This window comes from Megalobrama amblycephala, linkage group LG3 (genome assembly GCF_018812025.1).
Source record: "Megalobrama amblycephala isolate DHTTF-2021 linkage group LG3, ASM1881202v1, whole genome shotgun sequence".
In the NCBI taxonomy this organism is placed as follows: Eukaryota; Metazoa; Chordata; class Actinopteri; order Cypriniformes; family Xenocyprididae; genus Megalobrama; species Megalobrama amblycephala.
Genome location: NC_063046.1, coordinates 12,146,414 through 12,159,823, shown reverse-complemented (window position 1 = coordinate 12,159,823; position 13,410 = coordinate 12,146,414). Strand labels below are relative to the sequence as shown.

The window sequence follows — 13,410 nt, the reverse complement described above, 5'->3', positions numbered from 1 at the left end:
TGTAAGCAGAGCCTCCAGTCTTTATTACTTCCTCTTGTTTTCTCTTGGTGGTCTTGTGGGGAGAGAAATCTCAAGTAGGATCTGACCCCCTTCTCTCTCTCTCTTTTATTCGTTCCTCCTCTCTTTTGTGATTTTTATCTGTAACCAAAACAAAGTCCCAATGCTTAACGCAGTTTTAGGTGGGCTGGCCACATTTTGGCTGTATAACAGAGCATTTTGAGCCAGGCTAAAACTTGTATTTACTAAAGTAATACAAATGAACACCACTTGTGAAGAATCCCAGCTGTCATTGCTTTGACAGGACAAAACAGACAAGGATTTGCAGTATTGTGAGATTATAGCACAGAGAGCTACTGATTCTTGACTGAAACAACATGCTGAGTATTAAGTGTTGTCTATAAAGTTAACTGTGAACTTTGTGACTGACAGCAATAGAGGACATTGGTGTTTGGCTTGCTAAGTCCAAGCAGCTGGTGCTTCCTTCTTACAGGGACACATACATTATATATATGTAAGTATCTGTGTATCTATCTATCTATCTAGATATATGTATTTATTTGTTAATGTATTCAACCTGCATGCCAACATGATATACTGTAGCCTACACACATATTGCTAGTTATACACATGAACCGTAAATCCACCCTGACTGGTAAATAGTGTCCTGTTTCTTCTGTCTTTCATCTGATTGGCAGAAGTGATGTGGTGGTGACACATTCTTGACATCCAAACAAGAGGGACAAAACACTTAATTGCTCATAACATCAGTGTTAAGCAATTTGCTGTTCCATATTTAAATATACAGATCTCAAAAAAAAAAACATATCTATACTTGTTCTGATGCATTTGATTTTAACAGTAGAGTTGCAAGCCCTTTTCCTCAGGCTTGGCAAAGCAAAGTGTCTTATTTAAAAACTTAAAAATTGTAGAATAGTGCCCTCTACAGGTTAATAAAGGGAACTTGTTATTCAGTTGTTTACAGAAATCCAGTGTTTGTCATAAATACCAGTGAAACTATTTTGCAAAACCAATCCTTTGAGTTGGGAACATTGTCAGAGCAGAAGGAAGCTATTTTTCTTCCAGGAAAACCTTGTATGCGGCTTGAGTCATGCATCCTTCACAATGATGGATCTGCCTGATTCCAGTCTTACTGAAGATCCCCCAGATCATCACCAATCAAATTTCACAGTGGGTATGAGACACTGTGGGTTGTAGGCCTCTCCATGTCTCTGTCTAACCATTAGAGGACCATATGTTGGGCAAAGCTGAAAACTGTACTCATCAGAGAAGATCAGAATAAGGCAGGCATTGGCCAGCCCAAACTCCAGACTTGAACCCCATTGAAAGCTCTGGAATGTGATCAAGTGGAATATGAAAGGTCAAAAGCTATCAAACCAAGCCAAGCTGCTTAAATTTTTGCACCAGGAGTGATTTATTAGCACGTGCCCACACAAAAAGGTGTAAAGCTGTCATCCCTTACGGAACAAAAATATATGGGAATATACTGCAAAATATAATGCAATATGTTACATAATACATTTCGATATATGGGAAACTAGTGCTTATATTTTATAATATACTGTAATATATGCATTGACCATATGGCTTTATATTGATACATATAAAATAAATAGAAATGAAGACAAAAATAGCATTACATGTAATATTCATGAAGTTTTATCCTTTAATTAACAATTACCAATTGTAAAAAGCGCTATATAAATAAATTTGACTTGACTTGACTTGACTAATGTGTACATATATTGCACATACATGTTCCCATATAAATGTGAATGTATGTACAAATATACACACATTCACGGAATGAGTTACAGCAGATTTCTAGCTCCCAGCATGCTTTCCTTCTGACTGTTAAAGGAGAGTAAATGTTTAAATTAAGTGTTATTTCATGTTTTGCTCAATATTAATATAGGGGGTGATCTGTTAATGTTTAATAATTTTGGAATTTAAAAGGTTTTCTGGTATGTGTGAGTTTTTGGGGTTACCATTGTGCTGAAAAGTAGAGCCTGTGGTTAGATTGACGATTGGCCGAACATCTTTAAGACAATATATTACTTAATTTAAAAAGTTGTGGCTGTGCTCTCTTCAGCACAGTGAGAGTCTCTTTGCTAAATACTTTAATACATGCAGGCTTGCTAGTGCTATTGTTAAATGAATAAAACATTTATAATAAAATAATTATAAAATATGAAAAATATATTACATTATATATATATATATATATATATATATATATATATATATATATATATATATATATATATATATATATATATATACACACACACACACAAACCCAATTCCAAAAAAGTTGGGACACTGTACAAATTGTGAATAAAAACAGAATGCAATGATGTGGAAGTTTCAAATTTCAATATTTTATTCAGAATACAACATAGATGACATATCAAATGTTTAAACTGAGAAAATGTATCATTTTAAGGGAAAAATAAGTTGATTTTAAATTTCATGGCATCAACACATCTCAAAAAAGTTGGGACAAGGCCATGTTTACCACTGTGTTGTGGCTCCTGACCCGCCATGTCAGCCCACGGCCCCTGACCCGCCATGGCCGCCCTCGTCTCCAGACCCGCCATGGCTGCCCTCGTCTCCAGACCTGCCATGGCGGCTTAGACTCATAGACTCGTCCTGGAGATCTCCGGTCATGTCCGTCCCTCTCCCTGCACCGGCGTGAGGTCTCCAGGACGCCCACCCCCCCTTCCTGGTTGTTACATCTACGGCGCGAGGACACGCCTACCGGGAGGGGGAGGTACTGTCACAGATCCCTTGTCTCCCGGACTCCATTTCCCATCATCCTCCTGTTTCCACACCTGCACTCACTTCCCTCGTCAGTTTTCCACTTTGCCACAGTCCATTTTAACTGAGCCTTTGCCCAGAGTAAATGCCTGCGCTTCTGAATCATGTTTAGATATGGCCTCTTTTTTGACCTATAGAGTTTTAGCCGGCAACGGCGAATGGCACGGTGGGTTGTGTTCACCGACAATTTTTTCTGGAAGTATTTCTGAGCCCATGTTGTGATTTCCATTACAGTAGCATTCCTGTATGTGATGCAGTGCCGTCTAAGGGCCCGAAGATCACGGGCATCCAATATGGTTTTCCAGCCTTGACCCTTACGCACCGAGATTGTTCCAGATTTTCTGAATCTTTGGATGATATTATTTATATTACATTACATTACATTTACATTTAGTCATTTAGCAGACGCTTTTATCCAAAGCGACTTACAAATGAGAATAGTAGAATCAATCAAATCAACATGAGAACAACAGTATATAAGTGCTGTGTGAAGTCACAGTTATGACAGTAAAGTGCTCGTAGCAAGGATTTTTTTTTTTACAATAAATACACAAATAGGTGGGAGAAGAATAGAAATCAAGGTAAGTGCTGCTATAACTGGGTCAAGTGCTGACGAAAAAGATATGTCTTTAGCATTTTTTTGAAAATGGCTAGAGACTCAGCTGCTTGGATAGAGCGTGGCAGGTCATTCCACCAGCCAGGAACAGACCCGGAGAAGGTCCGTGAGAATGATTTTGTGTCCCTTTGTGATGGCACCACAAGTTGTCGTTCACTTGCAGAATGCAAGTTTCTGGAGGGTGCATAAGTCTGAAGTAGCGAATTAAGGTATAACGGTGCAGAGCCAGCGGTCGTTCTGTAGGCAAACATCAGAGCCTTGAATTGGATGCGAGCAGCTACTGGCAGCCAATGCAGACTGATGAAGAGAAGAGTGACGTGCGCTCTCTTCGGTTCGTTGAAGACCAGTCTTGCTGCAGCATTCTGGATCAGTTGTAGAGGCTTGACAGTTCATGCTGGAAGACCAGCCAAGAGAGCATTACAATAGTCCAGTCTAGATAGAACAAGAGCTTGGACAAGGATTTGTGTGGAATGCTCTGATAGGAAGGGTCTAATCTTCCTGATGTTGTACAAGGCAAATCTGCAGGAGCGGGCCGTTGTCGAAACATGATCTGTGAAGCTTAAACAATCATCCATCACCACTCCAAGGTTCCTGGCTGTCCTGGAAGGAGTAATGGTTGACGACCCAAGTTGAATTGAAAGGTTATGATGAAGTGTTGGGTCGGCACCGACCACAAGCAGTTCCATTTTTGCAAGGTTGAGTTGAAGGTGGTGGTCCTTCATCCAGGTAGAAATGGCTGTCAGGCAGGCTGCGATGCGACCAGCAACCGTCGGATCATCTGGTTGGAATGAGAGGTAGAGTTGTGTGTCATCAGCGTAACAGTGATAGGAAAAACCATGATCCTGAATGACAGATCCTAGTGATGACATGTAGATGGAGAAGAGAAGTGGTCCAAGCACGGAGCCCTGAGGTACCCCAGTAGCAAGATGATGTTATTATTATTATGCACTGTAGATGGTGATAACTTCAAACTCTTTGCGATTTTTCTCTGAAAAACTCCTTTCTGATATTGCTCCACTATTTTTTGCCGCAACATTGGGGGAATTGGTGATCCTCTTCCCATCTTGACTTCTGAGAGACACTGCCACTCTGAGAGGCTCTTTTTATACCCAATCATGTTGCCAATTGACCTAATAAGTTGCAAATTGGTCCTCCAGCTGTTCCTTATATGTACATTTAACTTTTCCGGCCTCTTATTGCTACCTGTCCCAACTTTTTTGGAATGTGTAGCTCTCATGAAATCCAAAATGAGCCAATATTTGGCATGACATTTCAAAATGTCTCACTTTCAACATTTGATATGTTATCTATATTCTATTGTGAATAAAATATAAGTTTGTACAGTGTCCAAACTTTTTTGGAATCGGGTTTGTTTATATATATGTTTATATATATATATATATATATATATATATATATATATATATATATATATATATATATATATATATATTGTACATACTGCATGAGTAAATATGTGTGAAATATATTTATACACATGCAGTATCACATCTATATGTTATGAAATGCAGCCTATTGATCATTTATTTATAGGGAAATATATTTCCTTTGCATGAGGGATTGCAAATAGTGCTTATATGTACAGTAGTCTACTGATTCCATCTATTAGAATGAAAAGATGCATGTGTGCAACTCTGACCCCATTAAATTAAAATTGAAGTTTTGTAGCATTTTGTCCATGTTTGTTAGCTTTAAGGCCATGTTTATGCCAATGTGCTCCTAAATAATGACAAAAAAGCAATTTTAGTACTCCATTTCATGCTTTTAAGTACCCCCAAAACAGAATCGAACACTGGTAAAACAATATTTGCCATTTAAATGTTGCATGCAAATTTAATTTACATTTTATATGCTCAATTGGGAAAGAAGCTGTTTAAACCCAGATGTTGTAATTATAGCTTTCACCAGCAGAGGCTGTTGGGGCCATGCTAACCAAGAGTTTACTCACTGCAGAGCCAATAGGTGGAGCTTGACCCCTCTCTGCATGTAATGAGTGGAGCTTGAAGGTCTGGCCACACCATAACCCTATTCCTAAGCCCAATTAGGTCAAGCTCCACCCATTAGGTCCACAGAGGTGGAGGTAGAGCTAGACTAGGTCAATTTCCTCCCATTACACCCAGAGAGGGGGAGCTGTACATCATTTGGCTCTGCAGTAAGCACCACTTGTGTTAACCAGCCATACTGTGCACTGCACAGATACTAATGTCCCTCCCTGCATGCAACCAACAAGCAATTAGCAAATCAATAATTCATGACTGTGAACAAAGCTACTGGCTTTTTAAAGGCTTTGTTTAAATAACACATCATAACATCCTAAAGCTTTATTCATGTTTTTAATAATTATTTGCCTGCTTGAAAGTAAATATTTTACAGTGTATAGGATGTACAGTGACTAGCATTAGCTCAGAACACAACAACTCTGACATTCTGAAATGTTTATTTTCTGTTGAATTTTTTTTATTGTGGTTGTTGTAAAAACAGCATTTAGCATATCATGCGTGTCTGTCCTCAAGCAGTCAGCGCCCACCATAAAGATGTAACGATCGGTGTGGTAGTGCAGGTTCTCAGAGATATTTTTAGCACAACCTCTGACGTAAATATGAATAATTCATGTGCTCTGCGGCTGAATGATGGGCCACGCCATGCTGTGACATCGTAATACATCACTGACGTAAGATTATAACATCTGCAAAAGAAAAGGATGCATTTATCATTAATATTTATCATATTTATCCAGTTATGTTAACGTAAAATAATATAGCATGCAGAGAAGCAAACCACAATATGTGTGTGAAATGTGAAACCGCTGCAATTCTGAGAGAAGGTCTTGGTCATTCCAAGAAATATGGTATAGGGAAACATGTTGCTCCTCTCTCACACACTTATGAAGAGAGAGGAGCACAGAAACAGTTATTTTCCCTTGCTCTAGCATTTAAAAGACAAGCTGACACACAATGACTAAACACATACACTACACAGCCTACAACACAACTCTATATGGTTCCACACTTGTTGACAGAGTAATGTGTTAATATGCTGACTAGAAAAAAAAAATCTCACACACGTGCAAAAACCAGAAGACCGAAGGGGAGCAAAAGTGAATGTCTCAGATGAGACAGCAGTGTTGGAATGAAAACAGCCAGAGAGGAGAGAAAAGGGGGAGAAATCAGAGGAGACTGGATTGAACCAGCGTTCCAAAAACACGATCACGCTGAGGAGAGCGTGAGGAGATGAGTGAAAACAGAGACCACTGGGTAGAAGGGGAGAGACCAAACTGGCAAATAGGGAGAAAGAGGAAAACAGTATTCCAGAAAAGCAAACAAATATAACAGGAAAACAGAATTGTATGGGATAGTAATGAAAGTTCTGTCATTATTTACTCACCCTCATGCTGTTCCAAACCTGTGTATCTTTCTATTATGCAAAAGAAGATACTCTGAAGAGTGTTTTTAACCAAACAATTTTGGTGACTTGCATTGTATTGAAAAATATTTATTTTTTATGTCCCACGGATGAAAGAAACTAGAAAGTCATACAGGTTTGGAACAATAATGATACCATTTTTATATTTGGGTGGATTAAATACAATGGACTAAAGTATAAAAGTATTAAAAACTCAAGATGTGACATGCATGACTAAAGCTTTCGTAATATAATTATCAGATAATGAAAGATGGTGATGATCAGTTTAACAATGATGGTTAAATGAAATTAACACTCTGCTATTGTGCTGATGATGAAAACACTGATCCCAGATCACTTTGATTGATCACTGAAATGCCCACCTTTGATTAAAAACAAAAGACAGCCTCTTACTCCACAAAAAAAAAAGTAAATACACTATAAGGAAACATAGTGGGAAGGATGCAAAACAAAGCCAGTGTGTTGAACCACACATATCAAACTGTACATGTGTGCAGATTAATATTAAAAGGGTAGTTCACCCAAAATGAATATTCAGAAATCATTTACTCAACCTTCACAAAAGAATATATTTTTCACAACAAAAACATTTGCACTCATGGCAATAAGACAGACAAATCATATGATGTAGAACTGAATGTGACACAAACACATATTTATATGTAAATATAGTTTTATTCCTCTGAGTATGTGTTCCGTTACTGGATAAATATCTATGTTCTTGGACATATTATTCTTTGCCACATGTGCTCTCTGTGTATGGTAAACAGACGTATCAAATTACACTTCCTAGAAATACTCAAGCCCCCTCACTACATGCTTCTCGCTTTCTTTTTTCTTCTCTTTCTCTCACTCACACTCTTTCTTATTATCTCTTTCTCTCACACATAACGAAAAAGCACATTCACTTTTTTGATTTCCATATCAGAAATTGCAGTTAGCAAATGTAAATCCATAACTAAGTTCATAATTCTCAGTGTTCACACAAACACAAATGATGCATGTACACGTAAACAGACACACACGGCCATGTGCACATGTACCATATGCAGGTGCAGACATGCTGGTTTAAAATGCAGCACCATCTATCCAGTGTTTCATTTCCTCCATTCCCTCTCTCTATCACAACTAAAGGGAACTTCATCCACATTGCGTAACACTCCTTGTGTCTTGGTAAATAAGGTGGGTGTCCAGGCATCGTTACCAAATGCGGTACGTGTGGCAGAGCATGACTCAACAGCACAGGCCTGCAGCCCTGAGGTCAACAACTCAAAAAAGTGCTGCTGCTCTGTCATGTGTGCCACCTGTTTGAGTGCAGAAGCAATATACAGGAAAGACTGGTCTTTGCTGTCAGTCATAATTTAGCTTGATTTCTAAAGTACTTTTGCAGTCACTAGAAGAAAAAATTGCAGTTATGACATCAGTAGGTCCAAAAAATCTGAGACATTTTAAAGAAGTGTGTTTTATTTTATTTAAACCTCAAAAGAAATAACGTTTTAGGGTTTGGAAAGTTATTAGTTAAAATTAATTGTATTTCTAGGTCACCAGTCTAATATGTAACTGTGTGACATTGAGCATGTGAACTTCTTTGTACAGAAGGTCAGATGTTGCTTGCTCTTTTGAAAATTCACAAATGTGAAATTAAGATTAGATTTTTATTTCATTCATATTATATATCAGTGTTGTTATTGTTAACTAAAGCTAAATCTATTAAAATGTTTTCATTAATTGAAATAAAGCTTAAATAAAATTGTCACGATTCCCTGTCTCTGTGTTCAAGGACTTTTATTTTGATGAAACCCTGACTGAACATGTATGTGCATGACGTCATCATGTTCACAGATATGCGTTTTTGTTGTTTACACAGAGACCGTTTTCAAAAGTTTGCGTTTTCAGGCCACCAAAAAGCCATTATCGTGTAAATGAGTGGCCAAAATGCATAAAAAGTTTTCTGTTTTTAGTTGAAAAAGGTGTTGTGTAAACAGTCCCTTAGTTCCTGTTGCATTGTAATCGTATTAGTATCCATAGAAACCCTTGTTTGTTATCATGCCACTGATCATCTACACCTGTCCTTCACTTAGTGTCTTGTTACCTTTATGTATTTAAACCTCCAGTCATCCTCTGATCATTGTCTTGTGTTAATGTTTTGTGCTGCTGTTTCTCTGTTCCTAGTGATTATTAAATGTGAGTTCATCATCCTTCTGCATCATGCAACTTTGTTGCGGGTTATCAAGTCAAGTCAGTACATGACAAAAATATAAATATTAGAGGAAAAACATACATGAAAATTAGAAATGTTGCTTTGGCAATTAACAGAAATATAGTAAGTTTAACATGTAGAACCAAAAAAAAAAAAAAAAGTTAATTCAAAATATTCATAAATTCTATAATCATATATAAATAAAACTAAAATAACAAGGTTATACACTCAAATTACTATGCTGAGATCATTTGCAATACTTTTTTTTTTTTTTTTTGCATTAGAAAAATGTAAAATAGAAACATTTTACTGAATGTATGAATTTAAGTGATTTACCAGTTTTAATATAACCCTGGGAAAATGAGATGTCACTTGCCATATCCATTGATCTAAAGATATTACTGTGTCAGTATATAAGAACCGGCCATAAAAAGTGTTGCTGCTTAGGCAATATCTATCTATATCCTGCATGGTGCTCTGAATTAGCCTATATCTGAATTAAACTGTCTCTTAAGAAAATTTAAAGCTAAAATCTCTGGGTATTAATTAACCTCATCTCTCTGCAAATCACAGTGGTTTATAGTGCCTCCTTATCACTGAAAAAGTTTGTGTGAAGCATTTGACAAGACAGTGACGGAGAGCCAAAGGGTAATAGTGGCCATATCAACATAAGCAGCCCCTTTATCAGTGTGTTGAAGGCTAAATGTTGCTGACATCTGACAATCAACTGGAGTTTAAACTCAGTATTCTGCCTTTCTCTCCAGCCATGATCGTCCTCTCTGCCTTTTCTTCTTTAGTTTGTATGTTTCAGTCTGAAATGCATCATTCCCGTTGTCTCAGCCCTTTTCTCCCTCCACACATTATAACTTGTAGTTTTGTGTCCTTCAGCATTTTGCACTCTTCACAGGTATCGTTTATCAAACTGATAAGACAGAAAGTCTTCATCAAAACAGCTGTCTGCAACTTCCTCAGGCCTTGTGCTGAACGTGCCACTCACTCATGTGGATTTGACATGTTTATCTGTCCACTGTCTTGCTGATTAAAAGGAGGAGATTGGGTCAGTCCAGACGAGATTAGTGCATTCAAACACATTCACACAGTTTATACAGACAAGTTCACACTTCTGAATGCTTTTAGACAACACCATGATCACCAGATGATTCATGACATCTTTTCTTTATGTCTTTGATGGCAGGTATAATTTATGGGGACAAAAGCAGCAAAAGCATTAAAGTGATGTGTGACATATTTGAATGATTTTAAAATACTGAGTTGCAATATTATATTACATTATAATTATCAGTATTTCTTTTAGCTTTGATATTGTGGTCACCCCATTTTCAAACAGTTTTTCTTGTTTAAAAAGGTTTAATTTTAAACCAAGAAGGAAACATAACTTAATTTCAGTTAGAAACTACTGTGATGTACTGTTGTGAAAATATAACGGCTGAAATATTATGAAAACAACTCTCTTCGTCACATTCATTGAGCTTCATTGCATGAATTAGAGATGAAGAGATATGAGTAAATAGGCTGTGCCAAACTTAAAGAATGAATGTTGATCATGTTGTCAAATTAACTTCGTCTCATTATCAAACCGAATGTCATATTGACCTGTGAAAGCTGCTTTGAGAGCTGCACCCTTGTACTACACGGCTGTCTGGTGTTTGTAAGATGCTATTTAACGGCTGAGTTTGACCCAATGCCCTGCTTCCACTCACTGAGCAAATGAATGAGAAAGGAGACCATCATGAGGGCCGCGTGTGGCTCTGTGTACTGTGTGTGTGTGTGTGTGTGCGTATGAGAGCCATTAAGATATCAAGCAATAGCCCATTTATCTATGACAGCACAGCTGTGCCAACACAGTCCTAGTGTCTTCTTGTCCACTTTGATTCACACCATAATGAATGATGAGATACACTGGCAAAAATGTCACATTTACCTCAACTGCTCTCTTGCTCTCATTTTTTTTCTGTCAATGTTATCTCTTTATTGCTTTCATGAGAATGAAGAACATTTATGACCATAGTATCTCTCTCAAAGAAATGCACTTTGACCAACTAAGACAATTAATGTACATATTTCTTTATGGATGCTGTAAACTGAAAGCTGAAAATGCTGCCTTCATAGTATATGGAGATAGTAAGGCAACAAGACACATCCTATCTATTAAGGTGTCTGGTCAGATTTTGAAGGCAGCACAGATTCGCTGTAGGGGGAGAGAGGGGCACAACCTAACGCTTTTTGACTTTCTCAGTTTGTGTAAGTCTACTTAAATTCAGAGCATTTTTTTCCAAATTAATTTCACACATTTCTGGTACAAATATGTGGCTTTGTTTCATTAATACAGTCTATACTTTTTTCACATTGTAACACAGCCATAGGACAGCTTAAAATATTATCTGATCTAATCAATAAATATACATGACAAACTAAAATATTTTGTCAATAAAAGACAATTATAATTTTTTCAATAATTATTAAAACACCCCCCTCCCTCCACTCACAGCTCTCACAGAGCAGATAAATAGACAAGCCAGTACAAATGCTGTAAATTTCTTGAAATAATATTTTCTAAATGTTCAGGTTAGTTAAATTCAGCATAAATTGGGAAAACTTGTGTTGCTCGCGTTTGTGCACATATTGCGGGGCGGAGCTATGTAATCAGCAGAGACGCATATCTCGTCCTGCTGACTTCTCATGCAACATCGATGCACTGTATACTGATCAGCCTTTTGGTGCTGTTTGTCCCAGGCCCAGTAAAGCAACTTTGAGTGACCATCCACCTGATCTCAGCCTGAATTATTCCATCCAACACACACAGAGTCACATTGGTGCCGTGACCCGGATGGGAGTGAGGTTTAGGGGGTTGAGTGTAACGGAGGCCAGCTAGTAGCCGCTGTGCGAGTAAACCTCACTCCTCTGATCTCAAGAGATGCTCTAGCGACTGATGCTAGAGGTTGCAGTCTTTAGCCTCCTCGTTAGAGCGTCCAACTCCCATGCCGGAGAACCAGGTTCGAGGCCCACACATCGCAGGGCGAGTAGGACCTGGGTAGAGGGGTTTATATATATATATACACACATATATATATATACACATATATATATATATACACATATATATATATATATATATATATATATATATATATATACAGGGTGCGATTTGTAGGGGGGATGGGGGGGATTTCCCCCCTTCTGATCTATGTATGCCTGCCTTTGCTGAATTATTTTTATCCCCAGCGGTGGGGGTAAAAAAATATCCCTCCCGGGTGATGTTACTTCACAAACCACCAACAGAGCATATAGAATATCAAAAATACATATTTTTTTTTAAACATCGCCAAGTAAAATGCTGCGTTTATATAGAACTGTCTCTTTACGAACACAGCAAATGAGACACTTTTCAGATGCGCATTACAAATTCAAAAACTAAATGGGACCAAATGCAATTGAATGTAGAGGCTTGTATCTTGTATTCTATTAAAAAAATCAATACTGATTGATTGAACCTCCACTGGGGTTTATGATTTATTTTCAAGGGGGAAAGACAAAAAAAATTCAAAACATCCCCCCCTCTGTTTTTTTTCACAAATCACACCCTTAATATATATATAAATTCTATCCCCAATACACTAACCCTACCCCTAAACCTTCCCATCTCAGAAAACCGCACATTTTATTTTACATTTTATTATGTTTATTAATACATTTTCCTTGTGAGGACCAGCAAAAAGTCCTCACAAAGTAGGGAATCTCAAGTTTTACAATCCTTGTGGGGACATTTGATCCTCACAAGTAGACCTATAGCTAAACATATAGGGGCGGTTTCCCGGACAGGGTTTAAATAAAGACAGGATAGGCCTTAATCTAGAATAGATTAAAAAATGGCTTTCTGAAACACAGATTAAGTACAGATTACTAAAACCTGGACTATGGAGTCCTGAATTAAAATAAACTAGATTAATTTAAAACCAACTGTGCTAATCTGAATTAGCATGAGAGAGGTTGCCTAGAAAACATGGAATGAAAATTGCATGGAACTAAGAAGCAAATCCAAGGAAAACAATGGCAGCAGAAGAAGACTGCAATAATAATAAAAAACTTTAGTAAACAAGAGACGGTTCTTTTAAAGCAAGCAAAATACATCAGCTGTAGGGGGAAAAAGAAATGCCTGGAAATATTTTTGTAATGAATTCTATTTAAGTACATAGCCCACATAAATACATACATACAGTGTATAGCAATCAATATCGATATATATCCAAGTAATACATGTGTCTTCTTTGAAACAGTGTTAATCTGAAGTTAA

The 13,410-nt window shown here is 37.4% G+C and overlaps 1 long non-coding RNA gene across 2 annotated transcripts in view; it reads right to left on the bottom strand.

Moving 5' to 3' along the window:
* Window positions 1–5,794: 5,794 nt before the first annotated feature.
* The window catches only part of LOC125264528, an 8,495-nt gene continuing 879 nt past the window's right edge, over window positions 5,795–13,410 (bottom strand). The window contains exon 2 of one of the 2 annotated variants that reach the window (XR_007184093.1): window positions 5,795–6,161. This is a non-coding gene — a long non-coding RNA (uncharacterized LOC125264528). Of the gene's footprint in view, window positions 6,162–6,589; window positions 12,147–13,410 lie in introns of those variants that run through there. The other variant, XR_007184094.1, reaches the window with a different exon arrangement.